The 15,777-nt window shown below is 44.5% G+C and overlaps 1 protein-coding gene across 1 annotated transcript in view; it reads right to left on the reverse strand.

Moving 5' to 3' along the window:
- Nucleotides 1–14,425, reverse strand: part of GAL3ST1 (galactose-3-O-sulfotransferase 1) — an 83,489-nt gene extending 69,064 nt beyond the window's left edge. Inside the window, exon 1 of the mRNA XM_068240544.1 lies at nt 14,013–14,425. The gene's annotated coding sequence lies outside the window, so the exon portion shown is untranslated. The remainder of the gene's footprint in view (nt 1–14,012) is intronic.
- Between the last annotated feature and the right edge of the window lie 1,352 nt (nt 14,426–15,777).

Consider the following 15,777-nt stretch of genomic DNA (forward strand, 5'->3'; position numbering starts at 1 on the left):
AGGCCATTTCTAAATGCTTTCAAGTTCAGTGCAAAGTATTATTAAAAAATACAAGATGTTCCGCACTGTGGAAAATCTCAGAGGACGTGGTCGGAAGCCAAAAGTGACACAGGAGACACAGGAGAATAGTGAGAGAGGTGAAAAAGAATCCAAGGATCACCACCAAGGCCATACTGGTGAATCTGGGCTCTGCTGGTGGCAAGCCATGTCTCAAGGCAGACAATCCAACAGACACTGCACACTGCTGGGTTCCACAAATGCAGACCAAGGAGGATGCCCCTTCTCCAGAAAAGGTACACAAAAGCTTGTTTGGCCTTTGCAAATGCTCACCGTGACAAAGAAGAAGACTTCTAGTCTTCTGTGTTACGTGCAACACACACAATTGCAATGCTCACTACCAGTTCAAGCAATTTCCTACCTTTATCTGGTCAGCAGGCGCCATTCAGCTAATCAGGTGTACGGTCATACACCCTTAGCCTGCCATACCAAATCTAGCAGGAATTGCATAAATTAGCATTCAGGTGGGAGGCTTCGGTTGGACGTAAACGTTGATCTTTTATAGGGACCGCCGCGTGTAGGCATCTCCCACACAGTCCCCTCCCTAACCACTCACCTGTCAACCGCATCCTGGAAGCTGCAAAAAAGAAATTTAAAATTAGGGAGGGGACTGTGTGGGAGATGCCTACACGCGGTGGTCCCTGTAAAAGATGTAATCAATGATTACGTCCAACCGAAGCCTTCCACCTCAATGCTAATTTATGCAATTACTGCTAGATTTGGTATGGCAAGCAAAGGGTGTATGACCGTACACCTGATTGGCTGACTGGCGCCTGCTGACCAGATAAAGGTAGGAAATTGCTTGAACTGGTAGTGAGCAATTGTGTGTGTTGCAGTTAGCATTCAGTTTAGAGGCAATGGGGGTGAAGTCCCTGGAAGTGAGAGGTCCAGGGCTCACCCGCATTTCCCTCTAGGTATCGCATGGCGGTTTGGGGGCCCCAGCCAGTGAGAGAGACTGGGGCCCCCAGCTGTCATGCGAACCAGTGTTTCTGTGTTATGGTCAGAATAAACAAATACTGAATTGTTTGGTCACAATGATGTTTCCTTCATTTGCCATAAAAAAGGAAAATGCCTTCAACCCAAATAACACCATCCCAACTGTCAAACATGGGGGTGGGAACCTAATGCTTTGGGGGTGTTTTTCAACCAATGGACCAGGAATGAATCACAATGAATCCCAGTAACCAGGCACCATGAAAAAAGAGCAATACATGAGGATTCTTAATGACAACGCCAGGCAGTTTGCAGAGAAACTTGGCCTTGGGCACCAGTGGACATTTCAGAATGACAAAGACCCAAAACACACAGCAAAAGTGGTGAAGAAATGGTTAGCAGACAACAACATTAACGTTTTGGAATAGCCCAGCCAGAGTCCTGACTTGAATCCAATTGAAAATCTGTGGCAGGAGCTAAAGATCAGGGTGATGGCAAGAAGACCCTCCAACCTGAAAGATTTTGAGCTCAGTGCTAATGGGCAAAAATACCTGTGGAGACATGCAAAAAGCTGGTCTGCAATTGTAGGAAGCGTTTGATTGCTGTAATAGCCAATAAGGGCTTTTCTATTGATTATTGAGAAGGGTATGAATAATTTTGGACTGGACACTTTTTGCTCAAATGTAAATAAAAGCTGATAAATGTTTTTTTCCCCACAATAATGCCTCTTGTACTTTATCTTATTATCTTTTGGGAGACACCTATGTCATTTCCCATCAAAAAATTACTTGCTGGTTGAATAAAAGTTAACTCACAATTTGCCAGAGGTAAGAATAATTATGGACAGGTCTGTATCATTGATATACAGCACAATAGATCACTGTGATCGAATCTGCTTGAAATTGGTAATGCCCGATTCGTGTAGGTAATCAGGGAGCCCACTATGCAGGTGGCCAGAGAGCCCCATCTCCCGTAGTCCAGAGAGCTACCCTAGTATACTTGGCCAGGAAGCCCAAATCCAAGTGTAGGTAACCAGAGGGCACCCCTGCCGTGTAGGTAGTCAGGAAGACAAAGAACCCTCCCCCCATAGCAGGAGAGCCCCTCCTTTAGCTGGCAAGAGAGCTGCCCTTTAGGTAGCCAGAGTCCCCCCCCCTTTGGGTAGCCAATAAGTCCCCATCCCTTAGGTAGCCCAGAGGGCCCTTCCCTTTAGGTAGCCAGAAAGCTCCCCTCCTTTTGGTAGCCATGCAGCCCCCTCCCTTTAGGTACCCAGAGAGCCCCCCTTTTAGGTTGCCAGAGAGCAGAGCGCGAGTAGTAGTCAGCTCACCTCACCAGGATCCGCACGCACTGCATGTACTTCCTGGTCATAAGCATCTTGTCTCATGGTAAAAGCACCCCCTATCACAGGAGGTGCTGTTATCATGAGATGGGATGCTTAGGACCGGGATGTACATGCAGCACGTGTGGATCCCGACGAGGTGAGTTGACTACTGCTCCCAGTGCACTCTCTGCATGTGCCCCTCTGTCGCTGCACCTCCCCTCTGCCGCTGTGCCCAGGGCGACGCCCCACCCTGGAAAGAGGCATGCTTGAGAACATAGATAAACCGGGACTGAATTCTTTATAAAAATTGTCTGCTATTTGGGGGTATTTGTTTGCCGCTCTCACCTGAGTCTTATCAGAATCTATGCAACACTGAATCCAAACGGACAATCCCTATAGGTATCTAATTGAGAGTAAAATAACTCTACTGTATATACACAATAAAATAGTTAAAAAAGAGAATCCCAGTCAGGTAACTCTTTGGTTAAGGGTCGATTTGCACTTGCGCACATAATCAGTAGGTGGAGGTCCTTGCTGATCCCCCAGCCCTGGCTGCTGCCAGAGTGGTGTAGCTATTCCACATAGGCAGACCCTAACACTTAACAATGACAGAAGTCTAAGTTAAATTCAGTCTCTATGGATGTAGAACGAGACCTGCATTAACCCCTGTGTGCTCGACACCTGCCACTGGATGCTGCGGAAACAATATGCTGAAGTGCTATTTACAAAGTGATGATATATAGTTATCTGACATGTTTCACCAAAACGGCTTTTTCAAAGATGCTATACATATATACAATGAATAGTGCACCCCCCACCGACAAAGTTTCCCCCAGCACAAAGCCCAAGTCAGAGCTACAGCACCCTGTTGGGTGCACAAATATATACTGGAGATGATGACCTGACCCCACCCGGAGGGTGTGTCGGTCCTTCTTAGACATACCAGTTCAGTGGTGGTGGGGAGGGAGGCATAGGCGCACTGGGGGCTGCATCGCTTTGCCCCTGCATCAGCGCTGTGTATACGGCGGAGCAGGCTCCGTGACGCCGCCGCTCTTCCTGTTGGCGGCTGACGTCACTTCCTCCCAGCGATCCCCATGGTAACAGGGACGCTGGATAGATAGGCAGTGTGTCCAGCTGGGCGAGCTGCGCCGCCTCCCATCCCATTGGCGGCTGACGTCACATACCCGCGGCGATCCCCATAGTAACAGAGGACGCCGCCCCAGTGTTTGTATACATAGCGGTCTATGCAACCAACTCCTGGCTTGTACTGTGAACAGTGCAGACAATAGATTGAGCAATGCGGAGCACAGTCATTTCCCCTGCTCCTGTGTGCAACTCTGCAGGTGTAAATTAAAAATAGATGGCCAACATTAGGTACTGTATAAATATACCAGGGCCTCATGCGTGTTCTCTATGTATTCCAAGGACACCGTGGGGCTTGACTCCAATGTTAGTGCTGGTTATGCATGTCACTCCTTGAAATCTGTCCATTATCAGAATCTAGCAAGAATTGCTGAAAGGTTAGTGAGTTATGAAATGTAATTATATATTATAATAAAAAAAAACATTCTTGCTGTGGGAGCTGCACATGACTGTAGTCAAACAAGTACTTATTTACTAACCTTTCGGGAACCTCTAACATTTGTTGTGTTAAGGCTGCAAACTTGATCATGTAATAGCACAGAACTTTAAAACAAAAATAATGTAGTGCAGGTTTGCTAGATTGCTTACATTCTCCAGTGTGTTTCAGGGTTTCAGTATATCCACCCCTCTAAGTAACAGCAATGATGTAGAGCAAAGACTTTGAATTTATTTCCTTTTCTGTGTTTGTTGTAGCTGAGGACTCATATAATTATGTGACAGGAAAAAAATGCTGTTATAGAGCTATTAGCATCAAAGCCAAAGTTGATAATGCTTTAAAAATATATTTACGTTTACTATAACTTCTAGTAATTGATAAACACTATTTACATAATTAATTTTGCAAAAAACAAACAAACATTTCACGGCATGTATTTTTAAGTGGCTAATACTTTTGCACAGTACTGTATACACTGATGAGCTAAAACATAAAAACCACTGACAGGTTAACCACCTTGGCGGTAACCGCTGCGGTGGATTTCTCAGGCCCTGGAGGGTCTTTTTGCACAAAATTTTTGGAGTGGGTGTAGCTAGCACTTGGCTACCTACATTACCGCTCTGATCTCCGCCGCCCCACCCTGATCCCCCCGATCGCGCTGTTTTGACTTACCTCCTCCCCCGGAGCCCGCGCCGGTGCAGCCTTTTCATAGCCTCCAGGGGTCGCTATGGTGGCGATCGGAACTGTGCATGACGTCGATGATGTCAGACGTCATGTCTGATCGTCGCCATAGCAACGCCTGAAGCTATGGCGGAAGTCTCGGCCATCGCGGGATCTCGGCCAGGTAAATATCGCCGGCAGCGAGCGGAGGGGGGGGGGGGCACAGTGCCGGGGGACTTGGGGGGAGAGTGTACCTAGCCTAGTACTAGCTACACTAAAAAAAAAAACATTTTATTTTAAAAAGCCACCCGTGGCCGCATGGCCACAATAAATTGAACGCCAGGGTGGTTAAGAGGATCAGGGCTCTTTTGTACGGGCAGCTGAAGGTGGTGAAGCCATTCAGCTGCTCTCTGGCTACAACTGGGTGCTTCGTCGGTCTTGGTACTGGACAGGCGCATCTCCCCCCCCCCATAGTGACACATCTGAGCAGGGCCACAGCTGTGCTCAGAAGCAACATGTTGCCGTTCTCTGCCACCAGGTAACACCCCCACGTGTCCAGTGCTGACACACAGAGGGCTACAAACACTGCCATTCAGCTGCATTTTAATTATACCCAAATGACTCTCGTGGATGGCAGATGGGAGGCTGAACTGGCCAACAAACGTGCAGTTCAGCCTCCCCTCTAAACAAGGCTTAACTTAACTCTGTGTGACACTGGCACCTAACAAGGGTGGGGTGTCATGGATTGTAAGCACGCAAGGGCAGGGTCATCCTCCTAATGTTTACTGTTTTTGTTGCAATATTTGTGCTGCTTGAGACTCTGCTGTACATTTTTTGGTTGTTCCTATGTTCCCCGTGTCATCTTATTGTGCTTTGTAAAGCGCTGCGGAATATGTTGGAGCTATATAAATAAATTATAATAATAAGGAACAGTCAGCTCTTGAAGGTGATAAGTTAAAAGAGGGAAAAATGGGCTATGTAAGGATATGAACAACTTTGACAAGGGCTAAATTGTGATGGCTAGATGACTATATCAAAGCAACTGGTTCACAAGCCATTCAAAGTGCCCATAGTGACCCCCGCTAAAAGCATCTGCAATGAGAAAAAGATGCGATCATGGAGCAAAAGAAGGTGGTTTGGTCTATTGGGTCAAGTTTTATTTTGGATGATGGTACCCTGGTCTCATGAATTCTATTTTCTTTTACATCATGTGGTTGTTACACTTCACACACACACCACTTTACAGTAAAGGTACTCCCTGCTTCTACTTATTACAGAAAACCTTCAAAGATTATGTGGGGTCCATGTCTTGAAGGGTCACAAATGTTTTTGTTTAATTACCATAGCCATTTATAGCCATAATGTTTTTATTTTCTTGTGTGAGGTAAACGGAGGAACGGTAGAAAGCTCCAGGTGCAACCTCAGAGGGAGTATAATTTAAACAGCACTGGTGTAAATGGACGTCAGAAGACCAAGTGTGCCAACTAGGGATGGCTTGAAATGCCGAATTCCAAATCTTACACAATTTTGCACAAAATTCTAAAAAAATAAATAAATCTGAATTTAGAAAATTCTGAGCATTGTGAAATAATTTTAAATTGATTGTGAATTTTCACTTGGACATTCCTTGAACATGCACTGTAGACATGTTGCACACTTACGCCAAATCCAAGAAATTTTTTTTTGCTGTATACGCGGAAAAAAAAAGCTTGTGCACTACACTCACATACTTTTACAAAATTATCAGAATTTACATGTCAGAATTTTGTGTATTTTGAATTGTGACTTTCAAATCGAAATGGTGGAATTCCACAAGTTGGAATTCAGAATTCTGCGAAAACCAAGTGCTTATCCCTACTACTAACCAGTAAAAAAATATTGGCTGGAAAACTCTATTGGCTTTTAGTTGATTTGGTAACCAGGATTAATAAGTATGTACTGATTGCTTTGCTGTCAGAAAAAACAAAAAGAGTAGGCATTGTATCAGCATTTGCTGCCAGCATCCACATAACATGTCAGCTTAGTTCCACAGAATGAGCACCTGCCTGATGGGTAAATGTCTACGTATAAACATATTGTTTATAGGATATGTAAGTCAGATATGTATGTATGTCAGAGTTTTTACAATTAGGTGAAAAATCTATGGGATTTTCAATCATTATATGTCTGCATACATATACAGGGCCGTCGCTACCATAGAGGCAAATGGGGCCCCAGAGCCTGTAGGGGCCCCCAAGGTGTCTCGCCATCTTCTTAACTCTTGCTCCCCGGGGGCCTCTGCAGAGTTTGTGGCAGAGTAGCGTTTCACCTGTGCTGGCGGGCAGGTGAGACACTATACTGCCAAAGACTCTGCAGAGGCACCAGGAAGCACAGTAAAGCTGGGAAGGGATTGGGCGGAAGGGTCAGGAGCCGTCTCAGGGAATTTTGGCTGCAACAAAGGGCCCCTAATTCTGCTTTTTGTTCTGGGGGTGTTTGTTGGGGGCCCCCAGACAGATTTTGCCCTGGATCCTCATTGTCACTAAAAGCGGCCCTGTACATATACAGTGGTGTGAAAAACTATTTGCCCCCTTCCTGATTTCTTATTCTTTTGCATGTTTGTCACACTTAAATGTTTCTGCTCATCAAAAACCGTTAACTATTAGTCAAAGATAACATAATTGAACACAAAATGCAGTTTTAAATAATGGTTTTTATTATTTAGTGAGAAAAAAAACTCAAAACCTACATGGCCCTGTGTGAAAAAGTGATTGCCCCCCTTGTTAAAAAATAACTTAACTGTGGTTTATCACACCTGAGTTCAAATTCTGTAGTCACCCCCAGGCCTAATTACTGCCACACCTGTTTCAATCAAGAAATCACTTAAATAGGAGCTATCTGACACAGAGAAGTAGACCAAAAGCACCTCAAAAGCTAGACATCATGCCAAGATCCAAAGAAATTCAGGAACAAATGAGAACAAAAGTACTGTAATTGAGATCTATCAGTCTGGTAAAGGTTATAAAGCCATTTCTAAAGCTTTGGGACTCCAGCACCACAGTGAGAGCCATTATCCACAAATGGCAAAAACATGGAACAGTGAAGAACCTTCCCAGGAGTGGCCAGCCGACCAAAATTACCCAGAGAGCGCGGAGAAAATATCATCCGAGAGGCCACAAAAGACCCCATGACAACATCTAAACATCTGCAGGCCTCACTTGCCTCAATTAAGGTCAGTGTTCACGACTCCACCATAAGAAAGAGACTGGGCAAAAATGGCCTGCATGGCAGATATCCAAGGCGCAAACCACTTTTAAGCAAAAAGAACATTAAGACTCGTCTCAATTTTGCTAAAAAACATCTCAATGATTGCCAAGACTTTTTGGAAAATACCTTGTGGACCGACGAGACAAAAGTTGAACTTTTTGGAAGGTGCGTGTCCCGTTACATCTGTCGTAGAAGTAACACAGCATTTCAGCAAAAGAACATCATACCAACAGTAAAATATGGTGCTGGTAGTGTGATGGTCTGGGGTTGTTTTGCTGCTTCAGGACCTGGAAGGCTTGCTGTGATAGATGGAACCATAAATTTTACTGTGTACCAAAAAATCCTGAAGGAGAATGTCCAGCCATCTGTTCGTCAACTCAAACTGAAGCGATCTTGGGTGCTGCAGCAGGACAATGACCCAAAACACACCAGCAAATCCACCTCTGAATGGCTGAAGAAAAACAAAATGAAGACTTTGGAGTGGCCTAGTCAAAGTCCTGACCTGAATCCTATTGAGATGTTGTGGCATGACCTTAAAAAGGCGGTTCATGCTAGAAAACCCTCAAATAAAGCTGAATTACAACAATTCTGCAAAGATGAGTGGGCCAAAATTCCACCAGAGCGCTGTAAACGACTCGTTGCAAGTTATCGCAAACGCTTGATTGCAGTTATTGCTGCTAAGGGTGGTCCAACCAGTTATTAGGTTCAGGGGGCAATTTCTTTTTCACACAGGGCCATGTAGGTTTGGAGTTTTTTTTCTCACTAAATAATAAAAACCATCATTTAAAACTGCATTTTGTGTTCAATTATGTTATCTTTGACTAATAGTTAACGGTTTTTGATGAGCAGAAACATTTAAGTGTGACAAACATGCAAAAGAATAAGAAATCAGGAAGGGGGCAAATAGTTTTTCACACCACTGTACATAATTTAGCATCTTTTGCACTATTTATGGTAGTTTCATTATAAACTGCAGACTATTATTACCACTGGCAAGTAATGATCTTCCATCAACCTCTGAGCTTTTTTAAAATAACCTGAAGTGAGAGGGATAGGGACTGACATGTTTATTTCCTTTTAAACAATACTAGTTGCCTGGCTGTGTTATTGATCCTCTGCCTCTAATACTATTAGCCATAGACCCTGCACAAGCATGAAGATCAGATGTTCTGACAAAAATCTGCCAAGGTTAGCTGCATGCTTGTTTCAGGGGTGTGATTCAGACACTACTGCAGCCAAAGAGATCAGCAAGATTGTCAGGCACCTGGTATTGTTTAAAAGAAAATAAATATGGCACCCTCCATATACCTCTTGCTTCAGGCTCCCTTTAAATGTTTTTCCCTCTACAGTAGTTCCTACGGTGCATAATAGCTCTCTTCCTTGGGTTTACAGGCCTGTTATCTCCTAGACCTTATGCTTTCTGATAGCTTATGATACATGATACCAATGAAGCATGTGATATTTGTAATCTCTTTGAACTTAAATTGCTCTATTGCACAAATAAGTCTCATGATCTGATGAACTATAGACAACTGACTAGTTTATGTTCTGATATATTTTATTATCTTGTTAACAACCTGACACTGTCTGTATAAACAAAATAAATATGATAATCAGCTTATTCTGCTGCCTGCACTGACTTCTGCTTGGATTTTGACTACTCTCTGCCTGCCTTATATGTACAGTTTCACAATTTTTTTAAGTTTATTCATAAATTTTATTAATTCAACAAATTTGTGTTTTCATCTTTTATTTATATGCAGAATGTCTCCTAGGCTTTTATTCTGGCATATTTTGGTGAGTTATGACTTAAAAATTTTTTTTACCACTTTTGACTCATAATTCCAGAAAGAAATGCACCACCAGGGAGGTTAAGAAAAGACAGGTGATCATCAGTGGTGGGCAAAAACTGCTATCTTGCCTAGGGCCCCATTCATCTTAATAATTTTCTGATTGCATGCACATTCTAGATCAATGTAAGTTTTCCTCTCTGTTTCTCTAGAAAACCAGGGCTGCCATTAGGGGGATAAGTATAGTATTCCCGTCCAGGGCCAGGGACGTATTTGAACTCACAGCCCATGTTAATCAATGGACTCTTTGACATGTATTGCTCTTTGTGTGCAAGTCAAAACATTGCACAGCAAGCTTCATTTTTGCAGAGAGCACACACAGTTTCCAAATGATTAAATTGCACGCCTGCAAACTTGTATGTTTTAGCACAATCAAATGTGTGCAGTGTGTGCCAAAAAATGCATGCCATACGAGTATGCGCACAGAATATCAGGTGCCACTGTCTTCTATGGGGCATTTAACCCAAAAGCTAACAGTCTAGTTCCAGCCTCTCACAGCATTATGCATAATTCTTCTTATTTATATGCAGCTGTAATATAACTGGCCTTTGTAAATTCCATTTCCTGTTATACCATGAGGATGATACTAATAAACTTCTCTTGAGGCGAGAGGCATTTTGGATCCACAGGATGGACACTCGCACCCCAAAAGGCCTAAATACGCGTTCGGACCTAAATTTAGTTTATGACTGTTAAATCTGTTCCCATTTTCACCCCTGCTATATAGGACTGCTATATAGGACTTATGCATTGTCTTTTTTCCTCTTTCTCTCCCCTCCCCTGCTGAGCAGTCTGCCTGTGCAATTTAAAGTTCCAGTGGTTCTTTCAGTGGTGACTTTTTATATTACTTTTTAGTCTCTTTTTTGATAATTGTTATTAAATAAATATACTATTTTTTAATACATTTATATACTGTATGCATTTGTAATGTCTCCTTTAACCAGCTGAGCGGTCTGGACGAGCTCAGCTCGTCCAACACCGCCAGCGGCTGCCGCTCAGGCCCTGCTGGGCCGATTTTAACGAAATAAAAAGCAGCACACGCAGCCGGCACTTTGCCAGCCACGTGTGCTGCCTGATCGCCGCCGCTCTGCGGCGATTCGCCGCGAGCAGCGGCGAAAGAGGGCCCCCCTAGCCGCCTGAGCCCAGCGTAGCCGGAACAAAAAGTTCCGGCCAGCGCTAAGGGCTGGATCGGAGGCGGCTGACGTCAGGACGTCGGCTGACGTCGATGACGTCACTCCGCTCGTCGCTATGGCGACGATATAAGCGAAACAAGGAAGGCCGCTCATTGCGGCCTTCCTTGTTTATTCTGGGCGCCGGAGGCGATCGGAAGATCGCCTCCGGAGCGCCCTCTAGTGGGCTTTCATGCAGCCAACTTTCAGTTGGCTGCATGAAATAGTTTTTTTTTTATTTAAAAAAAACCCTCCCGCAGCCACCCTGGCGATTTAATCAGAACGCCAGGGTGGTTAAGGAGATGGCTGGTTGAGGTATAGGGTGGAATTTTTTTCTCCCCCCACCTACATAAAGCCCTCCCTTTGCAAGTTCACTTTCAACTATGATTAAGGGCAAATTGTAAGCCCGACACGCGACAGTTGAACTTTGTGATTGTATTGCACCTGTCATGTGGAATATTTGAATAAAGAATACCAGCGTTTTTTCAACCACTGTTTGGTTTGCTGATCCTTCTGTACATATATCATGAGGAACATTGTAGACTACAATATGGATATTACCAATAATAAAAAAAATGTCTCTGAGGGTCCTTTGACACTACTCAGAACAATTCTGCATGCCAACTCATAGCCTATACAAGTCTATAGGGACTGTTCACAGTAGTGCGTAGTAACGGAACGCATTATAGTAGCTTGCAGCATGCAGGCTTTGTACTAAAGTCTATGTCTAGTCTCCAATGCAGTTCCCACTTATAATGTGTGTTATGCCACTGACCACTGTGAATCCAGCCTAAAGGCTGCAGGCACCCCTGTTCCCCTAAATTACTGGTTGGGTAACATAGAGGAAAAGCTAGATCGGCAGATTTTTTTATTTTTTTTATATGTAATAAGACTGGGGAAGCACACACAGAAACAACTATTTTTATCTTGACAACACTGGTCCGTTCAGGATCGGATCCGTTTAAAACAGATCAGTTTTTCTAACCTTTTTTTTTTCTCCCCTCATTTTGCAAGAAATGCCCTTTTGTAGCATACGTTTCCAGTCCGTGGAAACGTATGCCCAGCCGTGGGGGGGAGAGGCAGCCACCATGCTAGAGGGGTATAGCAGGCAGGACAGGGGTGGCAGAGGTCAGTGGGGACATCCCCCCCTCACCTGGGTCCCCTGTCCCCGCCACCCCTCCAGCTACATGCCGCAAAACTTGTTACAATGTATAGCGGCGGCGAGAGGGGAGCTTACCTTCCCTCCACTTCCTCCGATCGCCGTGTCACTGCCTGCAATATCGCCCTCTATACTTTGGAGGGCAGCATTTCAGGCAGTGACGCGGCGAGCGGAGGAAGTAGGAGGAGAAGGTAAGCTCCCCGTAGCGGACACGGGGGACTCAGGTGAGGGAGGGGGGGAGGGCGACCCCCCTCCCCGCTGACACCCCTGTCCTGCCTACTATACCCCTCCGGCATGGTGGCCCCCTCTCCCCCCACAGGCTGGGACACAGAAAATGGATCCGTTTCTGTGTCCAAAGATGTTTACCCAATATGAGAATATCCCAGACCTGTACCACTATTTACCAAATAGGAGAATATCCCAGATCTGCACCACCACTTGCCCCATAGAATATCCCAGACCTGCACCATTATTTACCCCATAGGAGAATATCCCAGACCTGCACCATTATTTACCCCATAGGAGAATATCCCCACACCTGTACCACTATTTACCCCATAGAAAAATATCCCAGACCTGCACCACCATTTACCCCATAGGAGAATATCCCAGACCTGCACCACCATTTACCCCATAGAAGAATATCCCAGACCTGCACCACCATTTACCCCATAGGAGAATATCCCAGATCTTTACCACTATTTACACCAAGGATCAGTGTTTCTCAACATCATTACAGCATGTGAAGGTGGTACTGGGTCCTACTTTCTGCTGGTGCATCTTCTGCCCCTCTGGGCTGAGGGCCAATGACCATAAGCACGTCACATTTGGTTGGTGGGTGCTGCCTGCTCTCTACAACATTATTACAGCATGTACTTCTTTATGAAAAATTAAGTTTACCAAATTCCTCTATTGCCAGTAACATCATTTTAAGTACCCTTTTACCCCTGTGCAGTATATTGTGTTCATTGCATTATGGTGCAATGGACAATATAGCTACATCAAAATGTGGTACCATTATATTTCAGTGGAGCCTTTACCACTGATCGGTTTGTGGCGTGGTGCGACGAGCTCCGACAGAACAACGCACTGCCTGCTGTGTGTTACCAGGTGACGAATGGTTCAGAATGTCGTGCAAGCATAAGCCTAGGGATAGTATTCTGCCCTGTACGTGTCACATCGCACTGAAAAAATGTGATGCGACTTTTCATCAACGCTGTAGTGCAAACCTATTTTTGTGGATGGGCACTGCAAGTGGACAAAGTGTGAAAGTGGCGGACAGTGTAATGTCCACTCCGATGGTCCGCCTGTAGCCCTTGGCAGATGTGTTACCCTCGTAGGCTATATGGGGGAACGCATCTGCCTGCTCAGTATTTTCGCAGACTGCACAGAAGTGTGGTCCGCTCACCACAACAGATCCTGCGAATCCATTGCAGCGTGCCAAGTGTGACCGGCTACTATTTATAAAATAGGAGTCGTTCACTGTCCGTTTAGCGATGATCGAAAAACAAACAAAAAATGTCCATTGTCTGCTCTAGTGGAAACACAGCCTAAGTCCCAGACCTGTAATGCTATGTACGTCATAGATCATATGCCAAACCTGTACAATTATACACCTTATATATATTGCCATCCCATCCCAGACATTGTATAACTATATAACTTATAGATTGCAATCCCACACACCTGGTACAACCATTTATTCCACTCAGACATCCGTACAGTTATTTACCCAATTGATAGGAATTCCAGACACCTAAACAACAATTTACAATATAGACACCAGACACCTGTACAGTTTTGATCCAAGGCCATTTTTACACGTACACATTTCAGTTACCTGTACAAATATTTCTTCTGCAGATGGGTGTACCAAAAACCTATTTACCTTCTAAACTCTTCCCTGAACACTTATTAACTTATAAACGGGTATCCCAGACACCTGTGCAACTCTTTACCCCATAAATTCGTTTTCCAGACACCTGTACAACTATTTAGGTGATAAATGGGTAGTCCATACATTCACTCTACAGATGTCACTTACCTTCCTCAGTGAAGTGTCCCAGGCAGGCTGTAACTTCTTCCCAGTGTCAGATGTTAGACTTCACCATGCTTGCAAGAATCCAGGTACACCAGGGTGAAGGAATCATCATGCCTTGTGTGGATATAAAAATGATCCTAATGCGACTCTCCAGAGACCTCTACAAGCCACCCACATAAACCCTGTCTCTTTGTCGTGTCTCTACTGTGTGCTGTCCGTCCTCCCTTCTCATATGACCTTCTTTTCTCACTGGCCCTTCTCACTAGTTTTGTATATGTGTTTACATCTCTGCAGAAAGACGAGAGAATGAAGTTAGCAGGTTATAACTCTAACCCAAACTGCACAGAATCTTCCTAATAACTCCACAGAACGACTTGAAATGATGCAGACAACGTCCTATTGCCCACAGCCCCACCTCTCTCCACCCCTCTGTCTCAGTACAGAAAGCCCATTGAGCTCCCTGAGAGAACAAGGCTTCTGTTATCAGCTGGCAGAACAAATAGCAGTCTCACAAGCTTGACTCTGGGGGTCCCACTGTCACAGGGCAGTGAGGGAGGGAGGACTGTGACTTACAGGTGGGTGTTGCTAATATGGCCTGTCACTGCTAGAATTATAAAGGCAAATCAATGGCAAGTGGATAGTGCAGTCCTGTAATAAGATCAGATGACCACGTGCAGCTCATGTTACAAACCCTTCACCATCACTAGAATGTCAGACGGGATAAATGTTCGGTGGGCAGGAATTATTAAATAGTCAGTACTGGATTGCTTTCACCTGTGCTGGGGTAGAATTACGTCCCTCGCTAAATGAGCTTTCTGATTTCCTTGGCTTTGATGTTGTTGTGAGAATTCAGGGCGTATGTTTGCTTTCCTTTCTTGAGGGCAGGTACTATTTACACTATAGAAGCCACCCATTATTAAAGTCTTCACACTTCAGCACGCTGGGATAGGAGTGCATGCATTGCTTTTTTACAACACAGAAGCTTGAGCCCAAAATTAATTAATAAGACATGATCAACACTTGTATAAGCTTTTCCCATTGCTTGTGAATAGTAGAAAGCCTGCAGATGGTTATGGTAAACTAAACTCCAACCAGCAAGCCAAACGCATTGGAGAGGTAGGTCGGTCACCTGCAGAAGGCCAGAAGAAGTACTTGTAGCGTGGAAGTGATTAGTTTGTTCTTTTGCTACCTACATTTGCTGATAGTGCCAAGAATAGTAAACTGTTTATTCAATACCTGTTCACAATGTAACAAACCACTTTGCACCACCCTCTCTCACCATCAGAGATGCTCATCAAGAGTTTGTGATCACAAATAACGAGCTGTTTCATGACTGATGTGCTATAGGTGCTCCAGGGTGATAGCATAGGTGGGCGCTATAGGTGTGGTAGGCGGGGAGGAGAGCAGAGCCGCGGAGGGCAGAGACGCAGCTCTGCTATACTTAGTATAGCAGAGCTAAGGCATCTTTGAATTTGGCTCCAAGGCAGAACATCTAAATGGTGTGGGAGGTTGTTAGCTGAGATAAGAATCCTTGTTTACACCATGCTCACAGACCTGGGAGTTGGACTGACACAGGGGTATCGTAAATTCTGAGTTCACAAGTTTAGCCATATAGGCTGAGAAAGAGTTTAAATATCATCAGCCTCATACCAATATAAAACATTTTTTGTCCTTATTCAAGCCCTTGTCCACTGCTTTGAACCAATTTATAAATGTTGTTTCTGCTATTAACCGATCATTTGGCGTTTTGAAGCCACCCTTCAGGGCA

Source organism: Hyperolius riggenbachi, chromosome 1 (assembly GCF_040937935.1).
Source record: "Hyperolius riggenbachi isolate aHypRig1 chromosome 1, aHypRig1.pri, whole genome shotgun sequence".
Taxonomy (NCBI): domain Eukaryota; kingdom Metazoa; phylum Chordata; class Amphibia; order Anura; family Hyperoliidae; genus Hyperolius; species Hyperolius riggenbachi.